The 16,959-nt window shown below is 38.6% G+C and overlaps 1 protein-coding gene across 2 annotated transcripts in view; it reads right to left on the bottom strand.

The window, feature by feature from the left end:
* The window catches only part of LOC126368474 (hemicentin-1-like), a 76,115-nt gene that overhangs the window by 45,069 nt on the left and 14,087 nt on the right, over positions 1 to 16,959 (bottom strand). The window contains exon 2 of one of the 2 annotated variants that reach the window (XM_050012493.1): positions 16,621 to 16,706. The exons of the other annotated variant lie outside the window; for it this stretch is intronic. The gene's annotated coding sequence lies outside the window, so the exon portion shown is untranslated. The remainder of the gene's footprint in view (positions 1 to 16,620; positions 16,707 to 16,959) is intronic. 2 annotated transcript variants of the gene reach the window in all.

Genomic DNA, 16,959 nt, shown 5'->3' with positions numbered 1-16,959 from the left:
CCTGTCAAATGTTAAATATTATTTCCCCTCTGGTTGATTGAGGGGAGGCCTGTGCCTAGCAGTGGGACGTATCATCATCATCAGTCCATTAACGTCCCCACTGCTGGGGTACGGGCCTTCCCTATGGATGGATAGGGAGATCGGGCCTTAAACCACCACGCGGGCCCAGTGCGGATTGGTGGTTATTAACGACTGCTAATGCAGCCGGGACCAACGGCTTAACGTGCCTTCCGAAGCACGGAGGAGTTCGAGATTAAACCTTTTTTTGTGGTCACCCATCCTATGACCGGCCTTTGCGAAAGTTGCTTAACTTCAACAATCGCAGACTGAGCGCGTTGACCGCTGCACCACCGAGCTCCTCGTCAGTGGGACGTATATAGACTATTTATGTTATGAGTATAACGGCACAACAAGATACAAAAATAAACGAATACAGAAAAGCCCAACATACGGTTTTATTGCTCATGCAGCGATTTCTTCCAGGCACCATGAAACCTGGCGGGATGTGCCTTGTATAAGTTATTTATGTTTTTTGTATGTAGTACCCATTTGGCAGTACAGGGAACAAATTATACTGAGCCGAGGTTCGCGCCCAACTGGGCACCCTCAGGCCTGTTGTCTTAAACGTTGTAACAGGCGAGCCTTCAGCGCTCCCCATTTATCCGGCCAAGTAGTTAATGCCATTTGCGGCAAATATACAACAAGTCACGTTTAAAAAAGGAACAAATTATGAAAAAAAAAATGCGTTGCCGGCCTGGCTTTTGCTCTTTAGCCGAAAATATTCAAAAGGGAAATCCGCTTGAAACTACGTTAATTGGTGCGCAAAAAAACGTCAAGTCAGACATGGCAGTTTCATTGAACACCAACATATTTAAATACTGCAGTTGCTATTTTTTTATTCGTAAATCCTATTAAAAACAATGGCTTTTACTGGGATAGTTTTCATTTGTTTACTTTTTCCTGCCGAGCGGACCTTGCCGCTCGCATATCTGACTATACAGTATACAGGCGCAAACGAAAATGCCTCGCAGATACTGGTTAAATCATCTTCAGTGGACTGACAAGGATTATGATGATAATGATTGCACCCACTGTCACATTGTGACAGAATCAGAATCATTTATTCAACGTAATTATCATAGATAAACTTTGTTTTAAGTTTACGCGGTTATTATCATAATTAAAGCACATAATAACGGGTTCTTACCGCGTTTAAATGGGGATATGAGACTCCCGATATTTCGACACACACAACACACTGCACACTGCACTGCTGCTGGCATGGCACTTGCAACAATGTTGAAATATCGGGAGTCTCATATCCCCATTTAAACGCGGTTATTATGTGCTTTAATTATAGACAAACTTGTTGAAAGTCGAGTTAACATTTTTGAATCTACGTTATTTCGGAAGGTGTTATGGCTAAGGAGAAGAAATGGCAAGAAACTGCATCAGAAACACACCTTTTAAATCAATATAGGTATACTTTACAAGTTATTTTCTAGAGGAACACATTTAATACCAGGCATTTTAACATTTAGGTAATCATTAATCTTATAATAAGCTTTTTTACATAAAGTGAGGTTTAAATTTGTTTCCTGCGAATTCAAAATACTGTCAGGTATTTCATTGTAAAAACGTATACGTAACCGCAAAAAAGATTAATTTAATTTACTTAGTCTAGAATTACAGATAAACAAAAAAAACCTATTTCGTAGAATCATACAGATTGCGTCTAGAAGTAGAACGAATATAGACATATTCGCGGAAAATCTATTATTGACCTGTAAACGTAACCCAGACTTCCCGGGGAATAATTAAGAATTAATCAAAACTTTATCAACTCAAAACAATACTTAGTTGTAAGGACAATTATTTACTTAAAGTTTTCTAGTTCACGGCCTAGAAGGAATTCTATAGAGTTTCACGTAATTATTTCGACAAAAAATATTTCGAGCTTTATCGAATTAAATGTGAATATATTATACTACGTATAGAACGGCAACTTTCTGCTCCCCAAAGATAGGCAAGAGATAGGATTACCTACCCGCCCGGTTTTACTTTAGTCTCCAATCGTATGGCATTAGACGTCATATTCACAGATGCGCAAGTATGACAACGTCAATGTGTAATGTCTATGAAAAACGAGGTGTTCTGTATAAAGTGTCCGGGATATACTCTTGGTAAGTCACCACGGGCTCTTAAATACAGGTAATAGGCGCTAGGCTGACCCTGTTAGTAAAGCTTTTAAGCCTAAAACCACCGTTTGAGCCTCACAATTTGCTGAACAACTTTTCTAACATGACGTCTGACGTTTAGTGCAAGAGGATTAAAATTGGCAGAAAATTAGGTTTTTAAAAGCCTGTCCTTTCTCCAATTACATACCTTCATATCATCATCATCATCAGCCCATTAAAGTCCCCACTGCTGGGGCACGGGCCTTCCCTATGGATGGATAGGGAGATCGGGCCTTAAACCATCACGCGGGCCCAGTGAGGATTGATGGTTATTAACGACTGCTAATGCAGCCGAGACCAACGGCTTAACGTGCCTTCCGAAGCACGGAGGAGCTGGAGATGAAAACTTTTTTTTTTTTGTGGTCACCCATCCTATGACCGGCCTTTGCGAAAGTTGCTTAACTTCAACAATTGCAGACCGAGCGCGTTTACCTACATATACTTACGCCTATTTCCCACCGGAAGCAGAGATTATGGAATTCCATTTGCTTCGATCCTGACACACTTTTCTTGCTTCCTCCACATTCATTAATCGTTTACTAAACCTTTTCTAAGGACATCTCCAATTTGGTCAATCAATGGTGGTCCTTCTGGGTCATCCTCTGCCAATCCACCACCAACCTTCGCTTTATATACCGCTTTCGTAATCCTATGATTCTTCATCCGCTCTAAGTGTCCAAACCAACTTAACTCCCTTCTCCAATATACATACAGTTTCTTATTTATTCTAAAACATTCCTGTCAGATGCTATTCCGGTACAATGTAACAAAACTTTTAGCGCTGCATCCTACATGTTAAACGACTTAAGTAGTAAACGTAGCCGTAACATACTATCTTTCGAAAGTTCCAGAGAAACGCCATTTGCTAGAAAGTAACGACACAAAAATATATTGCTTGAATTTGTATCGGTGTTACAGTCAAAATATATCAACATCAAATTTCAAATTCAAAATTATCTTTATTCAGTAAGTAACATGACACTTTGAATGAGTATTTTTTTACATAACGAACATCTTATTCACCCAAAACTTATCAGCAGCAACAGTTTCTTACATCCTGTATAGCAAAGAAGCTGCAAGAAAAACCTCGGTGGCCCTAGACGTTCTTTAAAAAAACATTAATTATAATTATGAAATTTAGTAATACATTTTCAGTCAGAAATACCGGTAGCAGGTACGGATAGAATAAAGAATAATTTTACGTATAGAACCGTAACTCTCAGCACCAATTCAAAGGCGAACGTCGTATCTTATAAGAAAGTGAAAGAATTGGCCTTTAATAGACAGGAATGGAAAATGCTTCACCGACAAGAGCGTGGCTCTTAAATTAATGATGAATATTGGTTTCCAGGCAGCTATTGCCATGCTGTCTTCTGAATAGTCAGTACAAAGATTACAAATAAGTAATTTAACACAAATCAAAGTTGACCCATTGACGTAATGACCCATGACCCATGGCCCATCGTAAGATGAATCGAGTACCCTCAATTCACCAAATCAAAGTACGTTTCGAAACAAATTATATTTGGTAAAGCCGCAAATGCGGCAGAAGAAAAACAGAACAGTCTTGATAATTGATAAATTGGGTAGTTTCTATTTACAAAGATCGACCAAGTATGATATATCGCAGTACGATCCGTCTTGTTTACACCGTAGGAGACGTGGACAAATCGTTTCATTTCCCCAACTCGAAACGGAATGGGACTGTTGTTTAATGGACGGTGTCGTGCACTTCCTTCTGGGATGATGAGGGGTTTTGCTTAAGAACTCCCTGGGAATTGAGTGAATTTCGTGTGAAAAGGTAATGAGTTCTTGGCGTGCTCAGTGTTGTTCCGTCAAGGTAAAATGTGTTCGGATGTTTTACGGTAACTGGCGTGTAGGCTTATGTATGAAAGTATAATATATCTATGTATGTATATATAAGTCTAGTGGTCAGAGCATAGTGCTCGCAATCTGGGTGTCTGGGTTCGATTCTCAAGACACTGTCGAAAATTAGTGTTATGAATGTATTTTATTCGGGTAGGACACTTGATTAAAAAAGTAAGCTAGTTTCGTGGCACGGAAGGCACTGTAAGGCACTGTAAAGCAATCGGCCCAGGCTACAATTTACTTAATGTTAGTAGGTATGTAGTTGTTACGTGGGCGACGACAGGGCCTTTGGTGACTTAATAGTAACTATGACACTAGGGTTGATGAGGTTAGTCATTGACCAACCTACACGATGGAAGCAATTAAAATGGCATTGACTGGCCGGACAAATAGGGGGCGCTGAGTGCTCGTAAACTACGTCCTTCGGACGCCGACACTTTTGAGTATCGTACCTAAGCGGGATGTATTCGGAAGCCGCAATTACCAGGACGATCACAAACCCTAATACTCGTACAGTAATACTGTTACAGAATACCTATAATTATGCATACATGCATGTAAATAAGTACATTAATGTAGTGAAAACTTACATGAATGCATGCACGACTCTGGTGTAAGGTGAAATTGTGGTCAAACGCGGGCATAAAACTATTACACAACAAGTTAAAAACAATTTTGTACACATAAAATTCGCTTACAGAATAAAGTTCGCTCTACACCAAGCACCGTTTACTATCTCTTTTTCCGTGACAAAAGACTCGGACACTTAACAATAGAAAAAGTTCACAGCTACCCAAATACAAAAAAGTTGTTCTCTTCCTTCCGCTGGCTAGAAAAACTTTCCTTAGCGGTTGTTTTATGGCTGAAGAAAACATGTTGCGTGTTACAGATCAAAAAAGATGATATAATATTTCTTGACAATTGGGTAGTTTCTTAGGTCAAATATAAATTATGTAATTCTGATTACTATATAAAGACAGATCTAAAGTTGACTAAAAACCGTTTAATTTTTCTATTAAACTTATTTATGAATTTAAATTAAGAAAAATGTAATAATAAATGCGATATTTCCTCACGTTATTCTATGACGTCACAGTGTGATTTTTCATACCCATAGTGATTTCATGTTGTGACGTTTCGTAAAAAGTAACTGATTTGACTAGAACTAGACTGGAAACTATCATATGTCCATGTTGTATGTACCAACATAACAATAAGCTTATGACTATATGCCCAATTCATTTAGAGTATATACATCGCAAGATGAACTAAGTACCCACACTCCAGTGAGCTTTCTCTTAGACCAACGTGATAGGTGGTGGGCCGTATCGCCGTTTATAATGGTCGAGCAAAGTGTGTTAATGAAAACAACACTTTAGATACATTGATGCTTCATAGGTGTATGTTCAATAACTCACTCCTCGATTGAGAAGCAAGCCGATGTACCACAAAACTACAATTATATTACAATTTCACTATATAATAGACATTGAATACGAGGAAAATGCGTGATATAAAAACAGTAGAAAGAAGTATGTGAGGCTTACAACGAGACAGTTGATAAACTATCCTGCCGTCACACGGCTACTTTTTGACAAAATGATTTGTTTTTGGATTTATCACCTAGCCAATCTGCCGTAACAGACTGTGCACCGAGAAAAGGGAACGGAGTTTGAAAAGGTACGTAAATATTATCTACTTTCGGTACATTTTTACATGAAAATCGCCTTTCAATTAAGAAAATATTAAAAAAATATATAATATCTTAGTGCAAGACTAGTAACAGCCTCCGTGGTCTAGTGGTTAGAGCATTAGGCTCACGATCTGGAGGTCCGGGTTCAATTCCCGATGGGGATAGTCAAAATCACTTTCTAAGATTGTCCTTTGTTTGGTACTTTTCAGGCTTGAATCACCTGATTGTCCGAAAGAGTAAGATGATTCCGTGCTTCGGAGGGGACGTTAAGCCGTTGGCCCCGGCTATTAGCCGTAAAAACACGTCCACCAACCCGCATTGGAGCAGCGTGGTGGAGTACGCTCCATACCATCTACGGTTGATTGAGGGGAGGCCTGTGCCCAGCAGTGGGACGTTTATAAGCTGTTTATGTATGTTTTATGTAATATCTTAGTAGTAATTTAAGCATAAACTTACCAAAGGTTCATTTTTATAATAATACTATATATACGAATATATATGGAGGTAGGTACATCATTTCTAAATCGATACAGGGTCTTAGTGGCATCGTGACGAAAACTGTAAGGGATAATACAGAAAATAATTTTGTGCTGATATCAAGAGGAATTTTACATCGCAAAAGTAAGTACTAAAGAATTGTAAATAATTTCAAAACTCTAAAATTTTACTGGATTTTCCGACAGAAAATTCCACGTGGTATCAACTCAATATTATGTCTGAATTCTCCCCCTCATTACTCGTTACGGTGTCACTAACACCTGTACGTACTTACGAGTATAAAACGACGTTGTAACAAATGCTGTTTTTGATATCACCTCGCAATCATAAGCTGAATCATGATGTTACTCCGTAACGACCTCTGTGGTCTAGTGGTTGAGCGTTGGGCTCACGATCCGGAGGTCCCGGGTTTCGAATCCCGGTGGGGACATGTCAAAAATCACTTTGTGATCCCTAGTTTGGTTAAGACATTACAGGCTGATCACCTGATTGTCCGAAAGTAAGACGATCCGTGCTTCGGAAGGCACGTTAAGCCGTTGGTCCCGGTTACTTTACTTATCTGATGTAAGTCTTGTACGTTACGTTACATGAGCCATGTCAGGGGCCTTTGGCGGCTCAATAGTAACCCTGACACCAGGGTTGATGAGGTTGGTAATCCACCTCACAACCCACACGATAGAAGAAGAGATGATGTCACTAACACCTATTATTTATTTAAGGCGACATCATAGAGTGGCGTAAAATACAAATTGTTGGTATAATATACGTATTATACCAATTGTCCTTATTTTTAATTTTTCACGCCATTGAACTTCTTTTGTATTTGTTGTAGGTATTTTACGGATTTCCTTCACTGTATTTCCCTAAGCGGTACCTCACTTATTCAAGGTATTTTTCGGTTCAATACTCGTACCGGAACGTGAGAATGTGTTGAACCTTTGAACCCGAAAATCGTTTTAACTCCCAAAGTAGCACCTATTAAGGATGAAGCTTCTTACACAGGCTTCTTTCATTTAATTAACGCGGATCTTAGAACAATGATTCCACGAAAACCGCTTATAGGGAAAAACATAAAGTTTAAAATAACTGCCTTTGGGGTCTAGTGGTGTAGATTGTTTGATCTTGGGTTCGATTCCTGACAGAGATATATCACAAATTACTTTTGCTTTTTTAATTATCATTTATTTATTTTAGCAGTTCCGGCGCGCGATGCGTCCACGCATACAGAGAGCATGCAATGAAAGGTAAAATGCTCCATGGTCCAGTGGTCAGAGCGTTGCGCTCACGTCCTTGAGGTCTAAGTTCAATTCCGGTTTGGGAAATTCTTTGGTTAGGACACTGCAGCATGAATAACATGATTGTCTGAAAAAGTAAGATGATTTCGTGCGTTTAAATGCACGTTAAACCGTTGGCCCCGGGCTACTAGCTCAAACAATTCCACTAACCCGCAAAAGAGCAGCGTGACGGATTATGCCACATAAGTCAAGTTTAAAAATAAAGAAGTAAAAATATATTTTAAATTAAGTAGCCTCTTTATCCCGCCCACGAATGTAATTCCCGTAAATCTTCTAAACATAGATCAAGAAACGGCGCGTGAAATATTATTATACATTACATTAATTTAAAATAAATTATAGCGCTACGTTCTTGTTATTAAGAAACAAACTTATTTCAAGGAAAAAACGAGTACTAAAAGGAAATCTAAATAGAACAAAAGTAAACGGGATTCCAAGCAAATTGTGTGTTATATAACACGTTGATGGTCAGTTTTTCTCTGTGTTTTGACACAAGTATTTTGTTTAGACGGATGTAACTGTTATATCGGCTCAAGTATCGATAAGTAAAGACATAATTAAAACACATAATAACGGGTTCTTACCGCGTTTAAAGTGATCATGGCACTTGCAACAGTGTCGAAATATCGGGAGTCTCATATCCCTGCTTTAAACGCGGTAAGAACCCGTTATTATGTGTTTTAATTATGATAATAACCGCGTAAACCTAAAACAAAGTAAAGACACAGTGACACAAACGGCTATAGATGCTGACGGCTATAGCATGAGTGACGTTTTACACCGAAATATATCTGTGTTATAAGACAGTATTATTAGACAGGCGAGGAGAACCGATGGCCGATGGGGCGGAAAGGTTCTAGAATGGCGACCACGTGTCGGGCAACGCTCAGTGGGTAGGCCCGCTACAAGGTGGACCGACGATCTGGTGAAGGTCGCGGGAAGCCGCTGGATGCGGGCAACGCAGGACCGATCGTCGTGGAGATCCTTGGGGGAGGCCTATGCCCAGCAGTGGGCGTCGAACGGCTGATGATGATGAGACAGTATTGACCGTTCTGTCATTACTGTTATAATGTACCTGTCTGTCTGTGTCTGTGGTTTCTGGGAGTAATAAATGTTTCTTTCTTTACTGCAAAATTTAAAACGTCGTGCATATAAATTCTGTCAGATTTAGCACGTTAAGTACGACGGTTATGATCTTTCAGTATATCAATGTGTTAGTTTCCGAATCATCTTTAGCGCTTATCGCTATCGACCTGCTTGGGTCGATTAATTCTTTAAAATATTTTTTCCTCTTAGACGATGTCCTGAGCCGAGGTTCGCGCCCAACTGGGCACCCTCAGGCCTGTTGTCTTAAACGTTGTACCGGGTGAGAACCTTGAGCGCGCCAAATCTACAATAAGTCACGTAAAAAAAAGGTGAGTTGTGCGATTTTTATATAAATATATTAATTTAAATATGACAGTGTTTCCATCGCCGTGCGCCAAGCATGATGTTGATTGCTTAACATTTTGAATTTTGATATTGAATCCATGTTTGCCCTTTTCGGAGAATGGGTGACTTACATGTCGTAGAGTCTCGAGTTCGAATAACCCTGCCAACCACTGAATTCGTCTTTATGATTTTGAATTCATGTTTGAATCGCAGATAATTGATATCACGTGGTTTCTAGGATCTGTGCCCGGTTATGGCAATAGACTCGCCACCTATTTGTTGGGCCTTATACATACCTGGGGAAGAATAGGTGTACATACATTTAACACCTGTGCCTACCCTTTATAGTATATAAGGATACAGATGTTATGCTGTTTGGGAAGTTGACTTTTTCCACGCGTCACAGTACCGAACGCCGATTCCAGTAAATTCTTAAAGTAAGAAGACGCCATAATCACTCAACAACCAAACAAAAGGTAGGTCAAACAAGCAGTAAGCCGTTTGACAACCTTTGTACCTTGAGCAATCTAACAAACAATTCCGAAATATATTTGAAAGATGCTAAAACTCTCTCCTCTCAACAGAATAAGTAGAACTTTGTCAAAGTTAGAAAACATAGGGAACTTCTAAAAGTTAACGGGAATTTGTGAAGGTATGCTGGTCGTAACAAAACGAGGTCAATCAAAGCGTGTTTTTAGAAATACTTCTTTTGTTTTGTAAGTATCAGCTAAGTGAACAGTAAGAATTCGACGATACCAGTTATACGACTTTGACTTGAAAATAGCTCGGATTATTAAGATTGTTAGAAATTGTTTGTTCAAATAAACGATCTGATGTTTCGATAGAGAATAATTATATAGGGACCATAAACTACCTTGTGTAAACTTGTAGAAAGATATCCAGATAAAAAATAGTCATAGACACTGAATTTCTTGCGATGTACTTTGCAATTAATTAGAGGCAATAGATTCTATATACTGAATATGATGATTCAGGCCATGATTTTAAGATAAGCGATGGAAAATTTCACTTGACATTAACTTTGACTCATGTGCCGAATCATCTCCCTCAGTATTCATTACGATGTCACTTACACGTATGGGTGTTAGTGACACCGTAATAAAAACTTTGGGGGATGATTAAGACCATGATTCTAAGTGGATATCAAGTGGAATTACCTGCCGGAAAATTCAGGAATATTTAAGTGTCTTTATAATTATTTTCAGTTCCCTACATTTGCGACGGAAAATTCCACTTTATATTAACTCAGGATCATAGTCTCAATCGTCCCTCAAAGAGTTCGTTAGGATGTCATTAACACCCTATTTAATTATAATAATTATACAGGATGTTGACATTGTAACGGAAACTTTGATGATTCATACCTTAATAAATTCAGAGTTGATATCAAGTGGAATTTTCCGTCGCAGAAGTATAGAACTGAAAATAATTTAAAAAAATACTAAAACTTTCATGATTGATATTGTAATATACGAGAAGAATTCAACTGTTAAATAAAATAAAAACGTTGCTTTTGATATAAAAAAAAATATACAAGGTTCAAAACGCCATTAAAAGACGAATTTAAAATCTCCATAAAAGCATCTCTAAATTTTTTTTTTTTTTGGAAAGCGTTCCATCTTTGATTCCTTTCTTTTGTCTAAGAAACCGTGAATTAAGCGCCGAGTCTCCTAAATGTTTCGCGGAAATTGTTAAAGGATCTCGTCTAAGAGCACGAAGCATGAAAAGCAGATAGAAATAACAGTAATGTACTGAAAACGGTATTTTTACCTTATACAGCCGGTCACGGTTCGTTTGCCATTCCTTCTCTTTTAAAGGTAATGCCTTCGTTAACGTTTTAACGCAAGATAAAACAGAAGGTAACGTTTAGCTAGATGACTCTAGGAGCTAATTTAGTCCCGACTGAAGGCTACCGAGCCTTTGCAACGATGTATCTGCATGGACTCCTTTCAAAGTAATGTTTACTAGACCTTTATTACCTGACCTGGTGGGCTAAAACGGCCACATTGTTGCAATTGGCTTGTGTACGGTTACGAGCATTAATATGTATACACTTTGGTACCATGTCACATTAACTTTTTTGACAAATTGAACTGTAAGTCTCACTAAATGTCAAATATGTTAGTGTGACAGAGACCTAAAGTGGGTACATTATATTGCTCATGACTGTACTAGGTTCTAGATAAATTATAAAATTCTGATTACTAAATAAAGACAGATCTAAAATTAACGATAAACATTTTCTTTTTCTATTTAACTTATTTATTAATTTTGATCAAAAGATACGTCCGAAATAATAATAATAAGTCCGAATTTTATCACGTTTCTCTATGACGTCACAGTGAGCTTTTTCATACAGATTCCATAGTATTTTCGTGTTTTGACGTTTAGTAAAAAGTGACCGATTAGACTAATTGGATAACCTGTGACGTCATAGAAAAATGTGACAAAATGTCGAACTAATTGTTACATTTTTCTTTATTCAAATTCAAAAATAAGTTCTTGCTTCGATGTGGCCTTTTTAACCCCCGAGATTAGACTATCTACGTCGTTGACTTTGATTTTGACTTTTCTTCTTCTATCATGTGGGTTATGAGGTGGACTATTAACCTTTGCAAACCTGGTGTTGCTTTTGCTGATTCGCATAGTTGGAGGGAAAGAGGATCTTTGTCTTTTTCATTTCTCACAGACCAGAGCAAAATTTAGGCGAATAGAATTATACCTTTGTCGCATTATTAAGGAAATTTCTTTGAAGTATTTCCTGTCCTTCATAAAGACGGCTTTTGAGCTGAAGCTTACTGGAGCTTAAGTCGTCCAAAAACTTCAAAGCATACAGTTATGATCAGCAACGCTTTCAAGGACAGTAAGGTCTAAAAAGCCTTTGGTAAAGGTAGGGTATATACAGTCTTTTATAAGTGTTGCAAATTCATCTCCAATATTTTTTTCCTTAACGAGATTTATAGTAGTTAGAAACGAGCGCTGGTCAGGTTAGAAGATAATAACGAAGTTCGCCTTTTGTCTTCTTCTTCTATTGTGTGGGTTGTGCGGTAGAGTACCAACCTCATCAACCCTGGTGTCAGGGTTGTTATTGAGCCGCCAAAGGCCCCTGACATGGCTCATGTAACGACTACTTACTTACATCAGAAAGTAGTAACCGAGACTAACGGCTTAACATGCCTTCCGAAGCACGGGTCACCTTACTTTCGGACAATCAAGTGATCAGCCTGTAATGTCCTAACCAAACCAGGCATCACAAAGTGATTCTTGTGATAATTCCCCACCGGGATTCGAACCCGGGGCCTTCGGATCGTGAACCCAACGCTCAACCACCTCGGAGGCCGTTAGGTTAGAAGATGAAAACGAAGTTCGCCTTTTGTAAAATTATTATAATAAATTAAGACACACAAATGACTAGACAAGACAAAAGATAGACATATCACTTTCGTATCAAACCATAACTAACAGTAGTATTGCGTCGGATGGCAATCAAAACTTGGCCGGACAAATGGGGAGCGTTGAAGGCAACATGCTAATGCGTGCTTATGCGCTTAGCCAGGTTGCAAACGATAATGACAATCGACAGTAACAGTGGCAGATATGATATAGAATGGACACCTTATCCCAGCAAAGGACCAAATTATGTAGGCTGTTTATGTGATGTATGACACCTTATGTCAATCCTATACAAGGTGTTAGTGACATCGTAACGAAAACTTTTTTCAGGCCACGATTCTGAGTTGATATCAATTCGAATTTACCGTCGCACATGTATGGAACGGAAAATAATTATTAAAAAGCACAATAAAAAATCATGAATTATCTGACAGGAAAATCCCTCAAAGTTTTCGTTACAATGTCACTAACACCCTGTACTTGGGATAACACCACGTCAAAAATTAAAGCGTTACTTTTAATTAATGTTGTACTTATGAGGCCAATTGCAGTTGGTAATAAATATGTAAGGAGAGATAATATTTTTAGAAAAGTTTATAAAACAAAGTAGAGATCACTATACATGTAAGTAGGACTTAAGAATTACAGAACAATGCGATACCTATCAAATGTCGCTGTAAGAAAAGTCGATTAGAAAATGAACACTAAATTACATCAATTTAGAGCTCAATTGACTAAACTGTAATTGCGGAATTCTAGAAGACACAGACAAAACACTATCCAACCCTAGTTTCATCAAAGGTTGGAATTAACTTTGCTTCAAAAAACCACTAAAACAAGGGTCAATCAATATAGCGAGATCGTAAAACGTTTCACAAGCAATTTAGTTGGCTACGATCTGTAGTTAGGTACTGATTTAGTCTTTTGTCTATAGTTTTCGATGTGACAAGATTAATTTGTGTTGTATACTAATATTGGTGTCGATTCCAGTACACACCATCTAAGTTTATTTTAAGTTATATCTGTCACTTTCTCATGCACCAAAAAGGAAAGGGACGAGTAATCAACAGGCATGAAATTCAAAGAATGCACCTCACTTTTATGCAGAGACTTGAAACTTACCTCCTAAAAAATATATTGGCAAATAACCCGACAGACTTAAGTTGACAGCACACGTCAAACGGATTGCATAATTATCAGCGATATGCCTATTTTATTCGCCCGGGTTATTCATTCAGTCACTCATTCATTTTAAAATTAACAGTTGTCAATCATTCGTTCGGATGAAGAGCTCGGTGGCGCAGCGGTAAACGCGCTTGGTCTGCGATTGTTGAAGTTAAGCAACTTTCGCAAAGGCCGGTCATAGGATGGGTGACCACAAAAAAAAAGTTTTCATCTCGAGCTCCTCCGTGCTTCGGAAGGCACGTTAAGCCGTTGGTCCCGGCTGCATTAGCAGTCGTTAATAACCATCAATCCGCACTGGGCCCGCGTGATGGTTTAAGGCCCGATCTCCCTATCCATCCATAGAGAAGGCCCGTGCCCCAGCAGTGGAGACGTTAATGGGCTGATGGTGATGATGAATGATGGTGATGATGCACTATATCTCACTAGGACAGGACACTATTGTGGCCCCACCAACAAAATGTCTGAGTTTGTATAAACGTTACCTTATCCGGAGCCATAGAAAAGTTGCAAACGACTATGATATGGGCTGATGATGGGCTGATGATGATGAATCATTCGTTCCTTTCCTTTCCGACGGATAAGAGTGACGGGCATAACTTAAAATAAAATTAGGAGGTGCCTTCAGGAATCGGGGCCACTATCTGTTACCCACGACTTAGTTAGCGTCAAACCTTACTATTAAACTACCTATACAGGATGTTAGTGACATCGTAACAAATACTGAGGGGGACGATTCAGACCATGATTCTGAGGTGATAGCAAGTGGAATTTTCTGTCGGGTTGCATATTATTCACTCATACATTTAAAATTAACAGTTGTTTATTTTCGGTCCCTTTAAAGCGGATAAGAAAATAATGAGTATAAGTCAAAATTAAATAAGGAGATGTCTGTTATCTGCGACTTTTTTTTTTGACGTGACTTATTGTAGATTTGCCGCAGATGGCGTTAAGTACTTGGCCGGACAAATGGGGAGCGCTGAAGGCTCTCACCCGGTACAACGTTTAAGACAACAGGCCTGAGGGTGCCCAGTTGGGCGCGAACCTCGGCTCAGAGCGTCGTCTGAGAGGAAAAATATTTGAAAGAATTAATCGACCCTAGTGGGTCGATAGCGATAAGCGCTGATTGAGAAAAGTCGTCGAACACGCCGGCGGGGTCGGTATCGGGGTCCTGAAGTGTTTGGTGTCGCGAGCACTGCGACTTAGTTCGCGTAAAATCCTACTATTAAAACTATAGAAATCGCATACAAATGTTACTACTACTTAAGGATTGAATTTCGCAAAATCCCTACTAAAGAAGTATTTCTTCATAATTATGTTCCGTCATGTGTTCCGTTTTCTCAGGTATTCGTTACCATTATTTCATAGACCCTAGTAAGTCAATCACACATACCTAACGCTTCTTTCATAGGGGACGTCGAGTTGATTGTATTGATTGTAGTCTAAGTGGTATTTATTGCCATTCAGAAAATTTGCCTTTCAACTGTTTTACAAAAACAGTAGTTAAACAAAAACTTTACAAAAAAGGTTATTATAAAGTTAGTGATTATTTAGAAGATATGAATGCATGGGATTAACTGTTTGAGAACTGATATTAGGCAGCTAAATTACTCAATTGTAAACCAATATTTTGTTTATTTTTATTTTTTTAAAGAACGTCTAGGGCCCTGTGCCGAGGTTTTTCTTGCAGCTTCTTTTCCCCGGCTATACAGGTTGTGAGAAGCTGCAGTAGTTTTAGGCGGATGAGACGTTCGCTATGTAAAAATTGACGATTCAAAGTGTAACTATGTTACCAACTGAATAAAGATATTTTTGAATTTGAATTTGAATTTATTTATTTGGATTTAACTCCCTACAACGATTGACTCCTATAACTGCCTCAACATTAAAAACAAAAAAAAAGAAAAATGGAACGGGTTACCGGCTCAAGTGTAATCCTTCTTATAATATGGAGTCCTTTAAGCGAAGCGTGAAGAAGCACCTAGTAGGCCAGTATGGTAGTCGAAACTAATTCGAAACTGACTCATTGCGTTCAGTTGCTACTGCAATTAGGGCTTCTCTATATTTTTACCATCAGGCATAGTTGAGCCAACATACTTGGCCAATATAAAAAAAAATACTCAGGCTTCATATCGAAACATAACTTATGAACAAATTACTTACGTAAGTTATTATATTCAATATGTCATAACAACCCGATTTATATAATTTCAATGTAAGCCTTCGTTGTAAGTGATAATAATTATACCACAAAGTTCCATGTCAAACTGTAAGCCCATTAATCAGTTTTCACATAATCAATTAATTCAATGGGCACTTCTGATGTAATATGCCTTTTGTTCGTAATTGTAACTTTCATTTAGGTTAAGTACCTACTTCACTATTGCTTGGTTTAGTATAAATAGGTAGTCATATAATACTGGGGTATGCATAATTAGAATTACACTAAATTTTATGAGTTTGAATTGCAAAAGCGGTATATAAAGCGAAAGTTGACGGTAGGGCTGGCAGAGGAAGACCGCGAAGGACTTACATTGACCAAATTGGAGATGTCCTTAGAAAAGGTTTAATACGATCTACTCTGAACCGGCGTGCGTGTATGAAGCGATTGATGAATGTGGACGAAGCAAGAAAAGTCAGGATCGAAGCAAATGATATTCTATAGTCTCTCTCTTACCTCGGTGGGAAATAGGTATGAGTTTATATATGTATGTTTATGAGTTTGATTTCATATTTGGATCATATATATTGTTGATCACGGGGTTTCCAGTTTTTGTGCCCGGCTGGTGTCGATAGCCTCGCCAACTATTAAATAGGACTTTTAAAAAAGCTGGCGATAAGTAAGTGTATGTACAGACTACAAACGTGTTGTTATTATAGTAGTTTTTGGTATGTGACAATCACAAATGACGCGCCATACAAACGCAGTCAGTCTGTGTCTATTCTATGAAATCACATCGGGATTTATTGTGCCGCGCGCGACTTTGTAACCCGTGCTTACCGTGTTGTGTTAACGGCCTCCGTGGTCCAGTGGCTGAGCGTTGGGCTCACGATCCAGATGTCCTGGGTTCAAATCCCGGTGGGTACCTACATATCACAAAAATCACTTTGTTATCTCTAGTTTGGTTAGGACATTACAGGCTGATCACCTAATTGCCCGAAAGTAAGATGATCCGTGCTTCGGAAGGCAAGTTAAGCTGTTGGTCCCGGTTGCTAATTACCGATGTAAGTATGTAGTCGTTACATGAGCCATGTCAGGGGCTTTTGGCGGCTCAATAGTAACCCTGACCCCAGGGTAGATGAGGTTGGTAATTCGCCTCACTGCCCACACGATAGAAGA

Source organism: Pectinophora gossypiella, chromosome 7 (assembly GCF_024362695.1).
Source record: "Pectinophora gossypiella chromosome 7, ilPecGoss1.1, whole genome shotgun sequence".
NCBI classification, from domain to species: Eukaryota; Metazoa; Arthropoda; class Insecta; order Lepidoptera; family Gelechiidae; genus Pectinophora; species Pectinophora gossypiella.
The sequence above is the reverse complement of the archived record's forward strand: the minus strand, read 5'-3'. Positions and strand labels throughout refer to the sequence as shown.